General features: G+C 37.1%; 1 long non-coding RNA gene across 1 annotated transcript; it reads left to right on the forward strand.

The window, feature by feature from the left end:
• The first annotated feature begins 2,110 nt into the window (after positions 1–2,110).
• Positions 2,111–4,374, forward strand: LOC107951853 (uncharacterized). The gene is made up of 2 exons (XR_001698640.2): positions 2,111–2,576; positions 2,854–4,374. It is a non-coding gene; the product is annotated as an uncharacterized lncRNA (long non-coding RNA).
• Positions 4,375–14,211: the final 9,837 nt, after the last annotated feature.

Genomic DNA, 14,211 nt, shown 5'->3' on the forward strand with positions numbered 1-14,211 from the left:
TGAATCGCGAATCTTCTTCATCTGAACCCATTTTAACGTATTCAGGTTCGAATGGAACAGGCTCCAGTTCAGAAAATAATGCAACTTCCACACCACCGGGGCCGGGCTCTCGAGGTGGATCCACATTGGACTCACCATCCAACCCTGCATCATCTGCAACGTATGAGGTCCCCTTGCTGGTGGATGTCGTAGGGAGTATTTCATACCTTCTTGTGGATGTTTCGTAATGTCCCTAATCAGATGTGGATTACCAACAACTAGAAGTTGATGTCATTCCCTAATACATATTTCCAACACCGAACATCGACCCACTGATGTGCATGTCCCATCCACTAACCGAATGTCATGCAGGACTTGTGTTTTCCATATTGCCACCAAACACGGGCACTTCCATGTTCTGCCTCCCACTAATGGAGTGTTGGTAGGGGTCGTGTATTCCTCTCGAACAATAGTACATGTTGAATTCACAAATGTTTCATTTGGCGATGAAAATTGTACATATAACTCAGGATAGGGTGATCCACTAGTGAGATGAGTCTGCACTATTACCTCAAAGCTACGACCACCTTTGATATCAAATGAGTCATATGTCATGGGATCAATTGAAGCACAAAATTGATACTTAATAAAAGAAACCCTCATTGGTATTATTCCGAAGATTTTGTGCCTAATTGTTTTACGAAATTCTGTAAAATCTATACTCTGGTTAAAAATCATTTGCGTTGTATTCTCTGATAAAAAAACAACATCATTATCAGTGTCACGAACCTCACCATCATAGTAAATAACTACACTAATACGTTCACTCTTCTTGAATTTCTATTCTGCTTAACCTTTCTAATTTTTCTTGCTGTAACTTATGCAACCTGAGAAAGAAATTTGTCTCATTTATAGCCTAAGGCCAAACATGAACTACTATAGAAAAAGAGCGTCCATGTGGGAGCTTTTTTCAGAAATTTTGCTGATAATGCATGCTGCTTGAAGCATTTTTTACGCTAATTTTCAGAAATGTCTTCTGAAAATTATTTTTTCAGGAGCTATTGTAGAAAAATAGCTTCCATGTGGGAGCATTTTTCAGTACTTTTACTGACAGTGCATCCTGCTTAAAGCATTTTTGACACTATTTGTTCAAAAACATCTTCTCAAAATTATTTTTTCAAGAACTACCATAGAAAAAGAGCGTTTACGTGTGAGCTTTTTTCAGTAATTTTACTGATAATGCATCCTTTTTGAAGCGTTTTTAACACTATTTGTTCAGAAATGTCTTCTCAAAATTATTTTTTTCAAGGTAAAAATAGTCAATTTTGTTAAAAAAACTAAACACAATTTTATTTTTGAAAAAACTAAACCCTAATTTAATTAATTTTAACCCTAAACATTAATTTATTTAAAACTCTTAAACCCTTATTTACTTAATTTATTTAAAAACCATAAAACCCTAATTTAATTAATTTTTAAAAAAGAACACTAAATCCTAATTTATTTTTAAAAATTCCTAAAAACCTAAATCCTAAATTATTAAACCCTAAACCTAAATTATTTTAATAAAACCTTAACCTTAAAAATCCTAAAAACCCTAAACTAAAAAAGCCTAGGGACTAAAGATTGCAAAAAGCTCTAATCTAGAAAAAAACATGGAGCAAAATGCACCCCTGGGGGAGCATTTTTGCCACGTCAGCAAAGCGCGTCCACGTCAGCGCATTTTGTGCTGACATGGCAAAAACGCTCCCCCAAGGGTGTGATTTTCTAGAAATTTCCCTTTAAAACGCTCCTACATGGGCGTGTTTTGCCAAAATCGGCCGTTTCCAGTAAATAATGTTGAAATCGGCCTATTTCTGGAAATATACTTGGAAATGGGCCTTTTAAGTAAATTAGTCACCAAAAAATCTCTAATTATAAAAAATAAGATTAATTATATTAGCATTCATTAAGATGAAATAAAATGCCTACAATGAACAAAAATTAACTTCATCCCATACCTAAATTTGGAAATATTAGGAAATCATTCATAAATGCCATCCAAAATCTATATAAAAGGAGAAAAAATTGTTAAACTACCAAACACGTCCCTATACCATGGACTTCAAAGAATTAGTCTTCTATTATACAAGTAAGAAATTTAGTTCTTCCATTTTTTTAAATAAATTGACTAGGTATTTTAGCAAATTAAATAAGAACAATTGAGACCCAAAAAAACAAACCATTGGGCTCAGACCTACTAAAGCAAAACAAAAGTTCAGATCCGATCTTCACTATACTGATTTTAGTGAAATACCTCCTAAATGAAATTTCAAAAAGAAAACATACCTTAATAACAAAACAAGGCAATAAATGAATCAGGAAAAAAGGAAACTTATTATCTACCCTAGTCAATTCAAGCGGCTGGACTCCATAAAGTTTTATCAACTTTTCATTTCAGAAGTTCTGTCCATTCTGACGATAGCGTTTTCCCTTGAAAAATCTTTACTTGCTATCTGTTTTTGAATCATTTCCTCTCAAATGCATCTTCAATCTGCGCTTCTTGACCATCTCCTTTCCTAATCGAATGCATGGCGGTTCAACTATTCTCTCGTCAGGTATGAGTTCTCACCTCTTTTTAAAGTATCCTTTTCAAATTTTATGGGCTAGCGTATTTCCTGATTTGTGGATATGCTAGAAATTAATTTCTTGGAAACAAGATTTCTTACTCTGGATATCTTTGATAATTGCTTCAATAACTGATTTGTCTGTTGATGATGTTTGGTATTTTTTGATGATTGTTCTTGAATCCCCTATTATTTTTACTGAGTGTATACCCATTAAGATCCCTAACTTAATGGCTTCTAAACCTGCATATGCTTTTGTTGCAAACAGAGATGAGACAATGTGAAGGGTCATCTTTGAAGCCAAAAGTTCACCCATCAACTCTGAACCACCAAACCTGATGCTGATTTGGAGTTTCTTTTGTCGAACATTGCATGAAATTGAATCGTCATCCTTGGTAGTCCTCCTGATGCTTGTGGTTTTTGTTCATATTTAAGGAAGTCTTCTTTGCTATCACTCCTTCAAGTTCTTCCATATGCTTTTGTATTCTTTGTAGTAGGTCTTGACATGACTACGCCCCGAGGCTCAACAAGCTCTAAGCTTGATCCCATCAAGTTACCCAAAGGACCCATAACTCGAGCTCGGGCTAAGCACCTTTAAGAAGCTGTTTCAGCTTTGTTTGCTCAACTTTGGAATGACAATGAGCTCTGAACTAAAGGGATAGATCGGGCCAGCTTAATACAAGCTCCATGCACCATAGTGCAAGCTGTTTTCAACTCAACTCTAGCTTGCCGAGCTTTATCTAGCTCAATTTAGCTCACTTGAGCTTAATTCAGCTCGTTGAGCTAGATTTAGTTTTTCTCCTGCTTACTTCTTTTATTATTTTAATAAACTAAGTATTAGTTTTATTTTAATTCAAATTGTCACAGCTCATATCTGAATTCCCTAGCTCAAATTAGCTCATTAAATTGTTTTTACATATTTGAGCTAGCCAAATTTAATGTGCCCAGATTTCTATATGTTTTTAATTTGTCTAAGCTACATCCATATTTATGTTGTGTCTAAAATTATTACTTTTGTTTAATATGTCCTAGTTATTACTTGTTAATGTGTCCTAGCTGAATGCATGATTTTAATGTGTTCCTAAGCTACCGAATTTATGTTGTCCTAAGTTGATTTAATTTGATAAATTAATGCGTCTTAAACTAATTAATTCTGTTGATTTATTAGGTTGAGCCATGTACAATGGACGGGATGAATAAGGTGTGCTGATGGTTTATCTTTTCCAAGCAACCCTTCGTGTATGCCAAAGCCCAAGGGAGCTGATGTTTCTTTTCTTCCAAGTTGCTGATTTATTTTCCCAAGCTGACCGATCAGCTCTCTAAAGAAACTATGAAAGCTTTCACACTTGCTGGAAAATTCCATTCACCCTTCAAGGCTGTTTAGTTTTGTGTTTTCGCACACACAAGAGGCTGTTTGAATTCTGTTCACACTTCTCATGCCTTTTGCAATCTCCAAGCTCCTTATTAAGTTCCAAGACTACTCAGCTGATCAAGGCAGCTCCATTAAAGCTTTCACACCCCCTTGGCTGAATCTAACCAAGACCCTCTAACTTACCATTCACTTCCATTAATGTTCAACTGATTAGAGGCATCTAGAAGCATCTTTTGACGTTCTCCTAGCACAAAAAACTTTAAGGAAACTTTTTAAAGAATTCTGGAATTTTCAGCTAACCATTTAGCTACCTTAAGAACCTATTCAGCTATCCCCTGTAATACCTATAAATAGTTTGCTTATTTCAGCTTGTAAGGAACTTTTGACACTTTGTTTAACGAAACTTTGTTTCTGTGATGTTTACTTCCTCTCAACTTTCGTAGAGTCTCGAACGACTTATCTAGCTTGCTAGTGGTGGCGTCAACCGAACTTGTTTTTAGAACTTATCACCATCACTTGGTGTGGCGTTCTCCTATCCAACTACCAATCACATTTCCCACCTTAAACGATATAGGAATCGGGGTGAGACTCATCATAGTGTTGAATCGCTTTTGAAGTTTAAGTTCGTTTTCCATTTCCGCTTTCTTTCTTTATCTAACTTATTATCCTAAACCGAGCCATCCAAATAGATTCTATCCTTGTTTCTCTCTAGCCGAACCTATCATCATCTACTTAGCCAACTTTGAACCCCATTTTATTCACTTTCGACCTCATAAGCCAAATTCCAACAACTCGATAATTTTATGAACGACCCTTTTCATCGACGATTGGGCAACTTACGTAGACTCGACTCATTCAACCGAGCCGAATCACGTCATTTGGTGTCAGAGCTTGTAAATCAAGAAGCACTGACGTTCGTATCAATTCCGTAGTAGGTTTGTTATTAAAAAAAATATTCAATCAAGTTGTGCTCAAGTTCTCTATTGTATTTAGCAATATATTTGAATTTTAAAAAAAATTCGAGTATAAAAAAAAGGTGAAGTGTTGGAAAATTTTGTTTTATTCATTTACTTGTAATCCCGATCATCTAGTGTCATTCTATCATCAATTACCCCCACAATGCCACACTAAACTGGAATTTTCTATGTTTCAGCCTACCCTGCATCCTTATAATATATCACTTGTAACCACTTTGAAATCGACCCCAAAGTAGCAAATAAGTCTAAACGAGACGAAATACGAAACAACGAGAGGGAGTTTGAATGGTAAAAGGCAAAGAGTGTGTGATAGCATTCGAGAGTGTCGAAAAAGCTTTAAAATGAGTGCAAACACGAGCGCGAGTGCAAATCATTAATTTTTCTTTTCGAGTGAAATAGTAAGGTTTTCTGGTAAGGATTTTAAAATTTTTTTGTCAATAGGCATGGAACGAAGAATGAAGGAGAACAATGCCGAAACCACATCTCACAAGGAGGAGGAATCGATACTCATGTGTGCTAGTAAGCTACTCGTTGTCAAAAGAAGTCTATGTATTCAAAGTTTAGAAAACGAGCAGCAATGGGAAAACATCTTCCAGTCCCAGTGTTAAGTTCAAGGAAAGCTTTGTAGCTTGATTATCGATGGTGGAAGCTGTACCAACGTCGTAAGTACCCTCATGGTGGAGAGATTAGGCCTAACGACCATCAAACATCTGAGCCCCTACAAACTTCAATGGCTCAACGACGGTGGTGAAAACAAGGTAACCAAACAAGTGCTCGTTCCTTTTTCAATAGGCAAGTACAAGGACGAAGTGCTTTGTAACGTAGTTCCCATGTACGCGGGACACTTGTTGTTTGGAAGACCATGACAATATGATCGAAAAGTAATCCATGACGGGTACACCTATTGGTATATGTTTCATTATCAAGGAAAGAATTTTACCCTAGCTCTGATAACACCAAAACAAGTTTTTGAAAATCAAATGAGAATGAAATCTTCTGTAAATCAATTGAAAGAAAAAAAGAATGAAGTTGAAAAAGAAAAGAAAATGAAAAAAAATGAGAAATGTGAAAAAGAAAGAAAAAGTAGCTAAAAAAGCGAAAAGAAAATGAGAAAAGAAGAAAAAGAAAAAGAAAAAGAAAGTGAAAATAAAAGTTTGATTGCAAAAGAAAGAGAAGCCTGGAAAGCACTTTTGGCAAGAAAAACCTGTGACAGCCCTAAAGTGACCCTAGTCGGAAAGCGGTTTCGGGACCGCTAAATCGAGTCACCAAATTATTTGAATGTGATATTTATTGTCTAAAATATGTGATTATAAAGGTGTGAAAGTTTTAGGCTTCGATTTAGTAAATTGCATGTAAATTTAGTTAAAAGGACTTATGGGTGACATTTTTGAAATGTGATAGGCTAATCTACAAGGACCTAATAGTGCATGTAATCAAAAGGGAGGACTTGCATGTCAATTTTCCCCCCCTAATATGTAGTGGCCGGCCATGAGCATGGGTGGACAAGATGTTATGGCTAAAAACATGTCATAAACATGTTGGGGTAATGCATTATGTAAGGATTAATAAAATAAAGAGCATGGGCAATAAAATATTAGTGTTAGTAGGATGAGAAACAAAAAAAAAAAGAAAGGATGTGTGTGATTGCCCCCCCATTGCCGTGAGTTGAAGGAAAGAAAAACAAAAAAAAAGTGTTCATCCTTTGGTTCATCCTTGGCCGAAAATTCTAAGGAAGAAGGAAGGAGTCCTTGCTTCATGTTTGGTTTGGAAGAGGATTAGGAGGAGGTTCGGCCATACTTGTCTCTAGATTAAGGTATGTTGATGTTGTGCCATGAGATTCATGCATGTTTTTAGTTGCTAGCTTGAGTTCTAATTAGCCATGGTTCAAATCTCTGCTACTTCAAAAAGATATTAAGTTCGAATGGACAGAAAAATGTCAGAAAAGTTTTGATCAACTGAAAACTTATTTGACTGAAGCCCCAATTTTAGTGCTGCCCGAATCAGGCAAAGAGTTTGTCATCTATAGTGACACCTCCTTACTTGGGTTAGGTTGTGTGTTGATGCAAGAAGGTCGAGTTGTGGCCTATGCGTCGAGACAATTAAAGCCACATGAGAAAAATTATCCGACCCATGATGTCGAATTAGCTGCCATCGTATTCGCCTTGAAAATATGGCGACATTACTTATTTGGTGAGAAGTGCCATGTATTTTCGGATCACAAAAGTCTCAAATATTTGATGACTCAAAGAGACTTAAATCTGCGACAAAGACGTTGGCTTGAGTTGTTGAAAGATTATGAACTTGTCTGTTCTACCCGACAATGTGTTAGTAGCTGAATTAAAGGCCAAACCATTATTGATTCATCAAATTCGTGAAGCTCAGAAAGTCGACGATGAATTGGTTGCAAAACGGGCTGAATGTGTTCCGAATATGGAATCCGAATTTCAAATTGATTATGACGATTGTTTGAGGTTCAGAAGTCGGTTGTGTGTTCCAAGAAATTCAGAACTCATTTCGATGATTCTGAACGTAGCCCATTGTAGCCGAATGTCAATTCACCCGGGGAGTACGAAAATGTACAACGATCTGAGACGCCAGTTTTGGTGGCATGGTATGAAACGAGACATTTCTGATTTTGTTTCGAAGTGTTTAATATGTCAGCAAGTAAAGGCGGAACATCAAGTGCCTACGGGTTTACTCCAGCCAATCATGGTACCTGAATGGAAATGGGATCGAGTCACGATGGATTTCGTATCTGGGTTGCCAGTATCTGCAAGTAAGAAAGATGCGATTTGGATTGTTGTGGATAGACTGACTAAGTCGGCTCACTTTATCCCCGTACGTACGGATTTTTCATTGGATAAACTAGCTGAATTGTATATTTCTCAGATTGTGAGATTACACGGGGTACCTATTTCTATCGTGTCGGATAGAGATCCGAGATTCACCTCGCAATTTTGGAAGAAATTGCAAGAAGCTTTGGGTACCAAGCTGCATTTTAGCACCACTTTTCATCCACAAACCGATGGTCAATCCGAGCGGATAATTCAGATACTTGAGGATATGTTGAGATGTTGTATCCTCGAGTTTAGTGGTTCATGGGAACGGTATTTACCTTTGATTGAATTCGCTTACAATAATAGTTTTCAATCAAGTATTAAGATGGCACCTTACGAGGCCTTGTACGGGCGTAAATGCCGTACACCATTGTTTTGGACCGAGCTCGGTGAAAGTAAAATTTTCGGAGTGGATTTGATTAAAGATGCTGAACAGAAAGTAAGAATAATTTGTGAAAGTCTGAAGGCAGCATCAGATCGTCAGAAGTCGTATGCGGATTTAAAACGAAGAGATATTGAGTATCAAGTGGGAGACAAAGTGTTTCTTAAGGTCTCACCTTGGAAAAAGATACTCAGATTTGGCCGTAAGGGCAAATTGAGTCCGTGATTCATTGGGCCGTATGAGATTCCGAACGAGTTGGCCCAGTTGCATATAGGTTGCTTTTACCCCCTGAACTCGAAAGAATCCACAACGTTTTTCATGTTTCGATGCTTTGACGTTACAGATCCGATCCTTCGCACGTAATAAACCACTCCGAGGTCGAAATTCAAGCCGATATGAGTTATGAGGAAGAACCGATTCGTATCCTAGCTCGTGAAGTGAAAGAGTTGCGAAACAAAAAGGGTTCCGATAGTGAAAGTGTTATGGCTCAAACAGGGGATCGAAGAAGCTACTTGGGAACCCGAGAACTCTATGAAAGAGCGATACCCAAACCTGTTTACCAGTAAGATTTTCGGGGACGAAAATTTCTTAAGTGGGGGAGAGTTGTGACAGCCCTAAAGTGACCCTAGTCGGAAAGCGGTTTCGGGACCGCTAAACCGAGTCACCAAATTATTTGAATGTGATATTTATTGTCTAAAATATGTGATTATGAAGGTGTGAAAGTTTTAGGCTTCGATTTAGTAAATTGCATGTGAATTTAGTCAAAAGGACTTATGGGTGACATTTTTGAAATGTGATAGGCTAATCTACAAGGACCTAATAGTGCATGTAATCAAAAGGGAGGAGTTGCATGTCAATTTCCCCCCCTAATATGTAGTGGCCGGCCATGAGCATGGGTGGACAAGATGTTATGGCTAAAAACATGTCATAAACATGTTGGGGTAATGCATTATGTAAGGATTAATAAAATAAAGAGCATGGGCAATAAAATAATAGTGTTAGTAGGATGAGAAACGAAAAAAGAAAAGAAAGGATGTGTGTGATTGCCCCCCCCATTGCCGTGAGTTGAAGGAAAGAAAAACAAAAAAAAAAGTGTTCATCCTTTGGTTCATCCTTGGCCGAAAATTCTAAGGAAGAAGGAAGGAGTCCTTGCTTCATGTTTGGTTTGGAAGAGGATTAGGAGGAGGTTCGGCCATACTTGTCTCTAGATTAAGGTATGTTGATGTTGTGCCATGAGATTCATGCATGTTTTTAGTTGCTAGCTTGAGTTCTAATTAGCCATGGTTCAAATCTCTGCTATGTCATGGGGATGATATTCGGCCAAGGTGGATTTTGTGTTAATGTCATTGCATGCTAAATGTGAAGCTTGTTAATGATACATGTGATGGTGGATTGATTAACTCTTGGATTTTCTTTTTAGCATTTTTGAGTGAGACATTAAGTTCTTTGTTTAACCATGATCAAAATTGAAATGGGAAGGTGTTGTGATGTATTCGGCCATGGTATATCCATAAGTATGATTTATGCTTATTGCATGGTAGGTAAGATTTGTGTTTTGGATTTATGTTTATGTTTGGTTATAATCAACCTTGTGATTCGGCTCTTACACATATATATATACATATATGTTTGCACATGATGTATTGGCATGACATATATAATATCTCAAGGTATATATTTTCATATGATGGTGTTTCGGTTATGGAGTAAATGATGGATGCGTATTGAGTTATAATATGTAATGCGTATTGAGTTAGTAAAATGTATGCCATTTGTGTGTGGTATTAAGTATATAATTGGCCTCAACATAAACATGCATATTCGGCCACATGAATGAGTACATAGGTTGATGTGTTTGTTCGGCCATAGGTAAGCATATTGAAGGATTTATCTTGACTTAGAAAATTCGGCTAAGGAGAATACTAACTAATGTGTTGAGTTTGATTCATGATTCCGTACATATGTGACTTTGATGTCTAACGAATTATATATGGGCTAAGTACCTTGAGTTCCTCTTTTCGATGCTCAAATGATTAAATCAATTTATTTGTTTAATTAAGCTCAAGAGCAAAGGGGATCTAAATCCGATAAAGGGAAGGAAAAAGTGGTCGAATAGCCATCGAAATCATTCGACAACATCCGAGGTAAGTTCTTGAGTAATAGAGCTTAAATTATGATTTGATTAGATCATGTTTTAAGCAAATCAAAATCATGCTCTTTGTGTGTGGCTATTGAGCCGAAATTGCAAGAGTGATAAGTGTCTTGTGTTTGAGTTTTGCTAATGAAAATGAAATACGAATGTGTCATGATTTATTGTTAAATGTGCATGGTTATTCGAATGATGTCCGGGCTAAGTCCCGAAGGCTTTGTGCTAAGTGACCATATCCGGACTAAGATCCGAAGGCATTTGTGCGAGTTACTAATTCCGGGCTAAGCCCGAAGGAATTGGTGCGAGTTACTAAATCCGGGTTAAGTCCCGAAGGCATTTGTGGGAGTTACTATAACCGGGCTATGTTCCGAAGGCATTTGAACGAGTAGCTATATCCGATTAAATTCCGAAGGTACGTGATTCGGGAATGAACGATCTTGCTGTAAAAATTTAAGTTAATACGCTTGTAACATCCCAACATTGAGGTATGTTTCGTATGTGCTTTGAATTAGTTGAGCCCTTACAAATAAGTATTCGCTCAGTTGATAAATGAGCTACCGGCCTTTGGCTAAGTTGATCTTTGTGTATGAATATAAGGGTTGGTAATGTGAAGTAAGTATGATATTGAAAATTTGTGCATATGAAATTATCTGTTTAGCTACATGAATGCTATACTTTGGTTGTGTCTAAATTCTTTGCTCAAAACTTACTAAGCATTTAATGCTTACTCCGTTTCTTTGATTCTCTGTTTTATAGATTTTGGTTCTTCAGCTATCGGACTCGGGATTTTGAAGTCGAAGTCGCCCACACTATCAAAGCTCCTTTTGGTATACTTTTGGTTGAACTTTGAAATGGCATGTATAGGACCACCCTTTTGTTGTTGGTCATGAACCCTTCGGTATTGTGTAAATTTGGATAGCCATGCGAAATTGGCTTAAATATACTTTGATCATAGCATTATAGTCGTTTTGTATGTTGTCCGTCGAGAGGTATGGAAATGTTGGCAACGGTTAGCCATGGGAATGGTTATTCATGATCACTTTTGATATATGTATGACAAACTCTAGTTGATCCATGAAGGATCATGAAATAGGTAAAGTTTACCTTAAAAATAGATGCTGGCAGCAGCAGTGATGTGGATGTGAAAAATCACTAAAAATAGTAGGAATGGAATTAAATAGTGAATAAATTATGTAATCGAACCTTGATGAATCTATTTTCATAGGAAAGTAACGAAACGTTCATATGAACAGTATATTATGAGATGCTAAAGTTTTTGTGAGACAGGGTCAGAACGGTTTCTGGATCCCCTGATCTGACTTTGGAAATTCATTATAAATTAACCAGAGACATTTAGAAGTCATGCCATATATTTATAGATTCCTCTTTGAGTCTAGTTTCTATAGAAACAAACGGCATCAGTATTGAAGCCCTGTACAGGGAGATATCCAAATCGTAATGCATGAAGGTCAGTGTAGTCGCACCCTGTAACAGGGGAGACTTTAACTAATAAACTGTACTAATTGGCCCGACCAAAAATTCTAGAAAAAAATATGTAGATGGACATATGAGTCTAGTTTCAGTGAAAAATTACAAAACTTATTTTCGAGTTTTAGAACTCAAGATATGATTTTTAAGGTGACAGTGACACAGTTAGCCAACTGCCTGGAAATTTTTAAAATGGACTGTAAAAGTAAATGAATTAAGTCGGTTAGCACCTCGTGTTCGACTCCGGCAACGGTCTCGGGTACGGGGTGTTACAAAACCATCCTCGTACTCATGTACAAGGAAAATCTTATTAACAAGAATGAAATTCCTAAGGGTTTGCCTTCGTCTGTTTTGATTCTTTTGCAGGATTTCCAAGACGTTTTCCCAGAAGAGACTCTGAGTGGATTGCCACCTTTTCGCGGAATTGAGCACCAAATCTATTCTGTGTCTGAAGTTGTTATTTCGAATCATCCTGCCTATAGAAAAAATCCCAAAGAAACTAAAGAAATACAAAGGCAAGTCAACAAATTGATGGAGAAGGGCTATATCCGAGAAAGTCCTAGCCTTTGTGCCGTTCTAGTCTTGTTGGTGCCTAAGAAAGATGGCAAATAGTGGATGTGTGTGGATTTTCGTTCCGTGAATAAAATTACTATCAAATATAGGCATCTGATCCCTCGACTAGACGATATGTTAGAGGAACTAAGTGGAGCCAAACTATTTCAAAAATTGATTTTAAAAGCGGCTACCACTAGATCTGTATACGAGAAGGCGACAAGTGGAAAACGACCTTTAAAATGAAACACTGTTTGTATAAGTGGTTGGTCATGCTGTTTGGCTTAACCAACGCTCCTAGAACTTTTATGAGATTGATGAACCATGTTTTGAGACCCTTCATTGGTAAGTTCTGTGTTGTTTATTTTGATGATATTCTTATCTATAGCAAGTTGTTGGAAGATCATGCGTTACATCTCAAGTCTGTTCTTGAAACTTTACGTAAGGAAACTCTATATGCTAATCTTAAGAAATTTACTTTCTGTTCTGATAAGGTTATTTTCCTTGGTTTTTAGTTAGCTCGCAAGGTTTGGAAGTGGACCAAGAGTAGATAAAAGCTATCCAAGACTGGCTGAGAACTACAACTGTTAGCCAAGTTCAGAGTTTCCATGGTTTAGCCAGTTTTTATCGATGATTTGTGCCTAATTTCAGCACTATAGCCGCTCTATTAACGAGTGTAATCAAAAAGAATTTTGTATTCCATTGGAACGATGAGCAAGAGAAATCTTTTGTTGAAATTAAAAACTGCCTTAATAATGCACCTTTACTTACTTTTCTTGATTTTACTAAGACTTTTGAACTCGAGTGTGATGCATCAGGTGTTGGAATAGTTGTCGTTCTAACCCAAGACGATCAACCCATTGCCTACTTTAATGAGAAGCTTAACGGAGCCCCACTCAATTATCCAGTTTATGATAAGGAGATGTATGCACTAGTTTGGGCCCTTGAGATGTGGCAACACTACTTGTGGCCAAAAGAGTTTGTGATCCATTTTGACCATGAAGCTCTGAAACATATCAAAGGCCAACACAAGTTGAACAAGCAGCATGCTAAATGGGTTGAGTATCTTGAGTCGTTTCTCTATGTAATTAAGTATAAGAAAGGTAAAGATAATATTGTAGCTGATGCCCTATCGAGGAGGTATACATTATTGTCTTCACTTGAATTGAAATTGCTTGGTTTTTCTTTCTTAAAGGACTTGTACGCCAATGATGCTGATTTTAGTAAGATTTACTCTACTTGTGAGAATACTGCTTCTCAGAATTTTTATTGGTATGATGGGTTCTTATTCAAGGAAGGAAAGCTATGCATTCTGCGAGGCTTTGTCCGAGATTTACTTGTCCATGAAGTGCATGGTAGAGGCCTCATGGGACACTTTGGTGTTCGCAAAACCTTGGCCACACTTAACAAAAATTTCTATTGGCCTAGAATGAAGTGAGACGTGGAACGAGTATGTGAAAGGTGCTTGGCGTGGAAAAAGGCTAAATCAAAGGTTTAGCCCCATGGGTTGTATATTCCCCTGCCTGTACTCGAAGCACCTTGGACGGATATATCCATGGACTTCGTCCTTGGATTACCTAAGACAAAAACGGGGAAGGATTCTATATTTGTTGTAGTTGATCGTTTTTCTAAAATGTCCCATTTTATTGCTTGTACAAAGACTGACGATGCCGTTCATATTTCCAATCTTTTCTTTAGGGACATTAGTCAAAGACTGACGGTGCCGTTCATATTTCTAATATTTTCTTTAGGGACATTATTCGCTTGCATGGAATCCCACAAACCATCGTGTCCGATCGTGACGCAAAATTTCTTAGTCACTTTTGGAGATCCTTATGGAGTAAATCAGAACTAAATTATTGTTTTCAA

Source organism: Gossypium hirsutum, chromosome A02 (assembly GCF_007990345.1).
Source record: "Gossypium hirsutum isolate 1008001.06 chromosome A02, Gossypium_hirsutum_v2.1, whole genome shotgun sequence".
Classification (NCBI taxonomy): domain Eukaryota; kingdom Viridiplantae; phylum Streptophyta; class Magnoliopsida; order Malvales; family Malvaceae; genus Gossypium; species Gossypium hirsutum.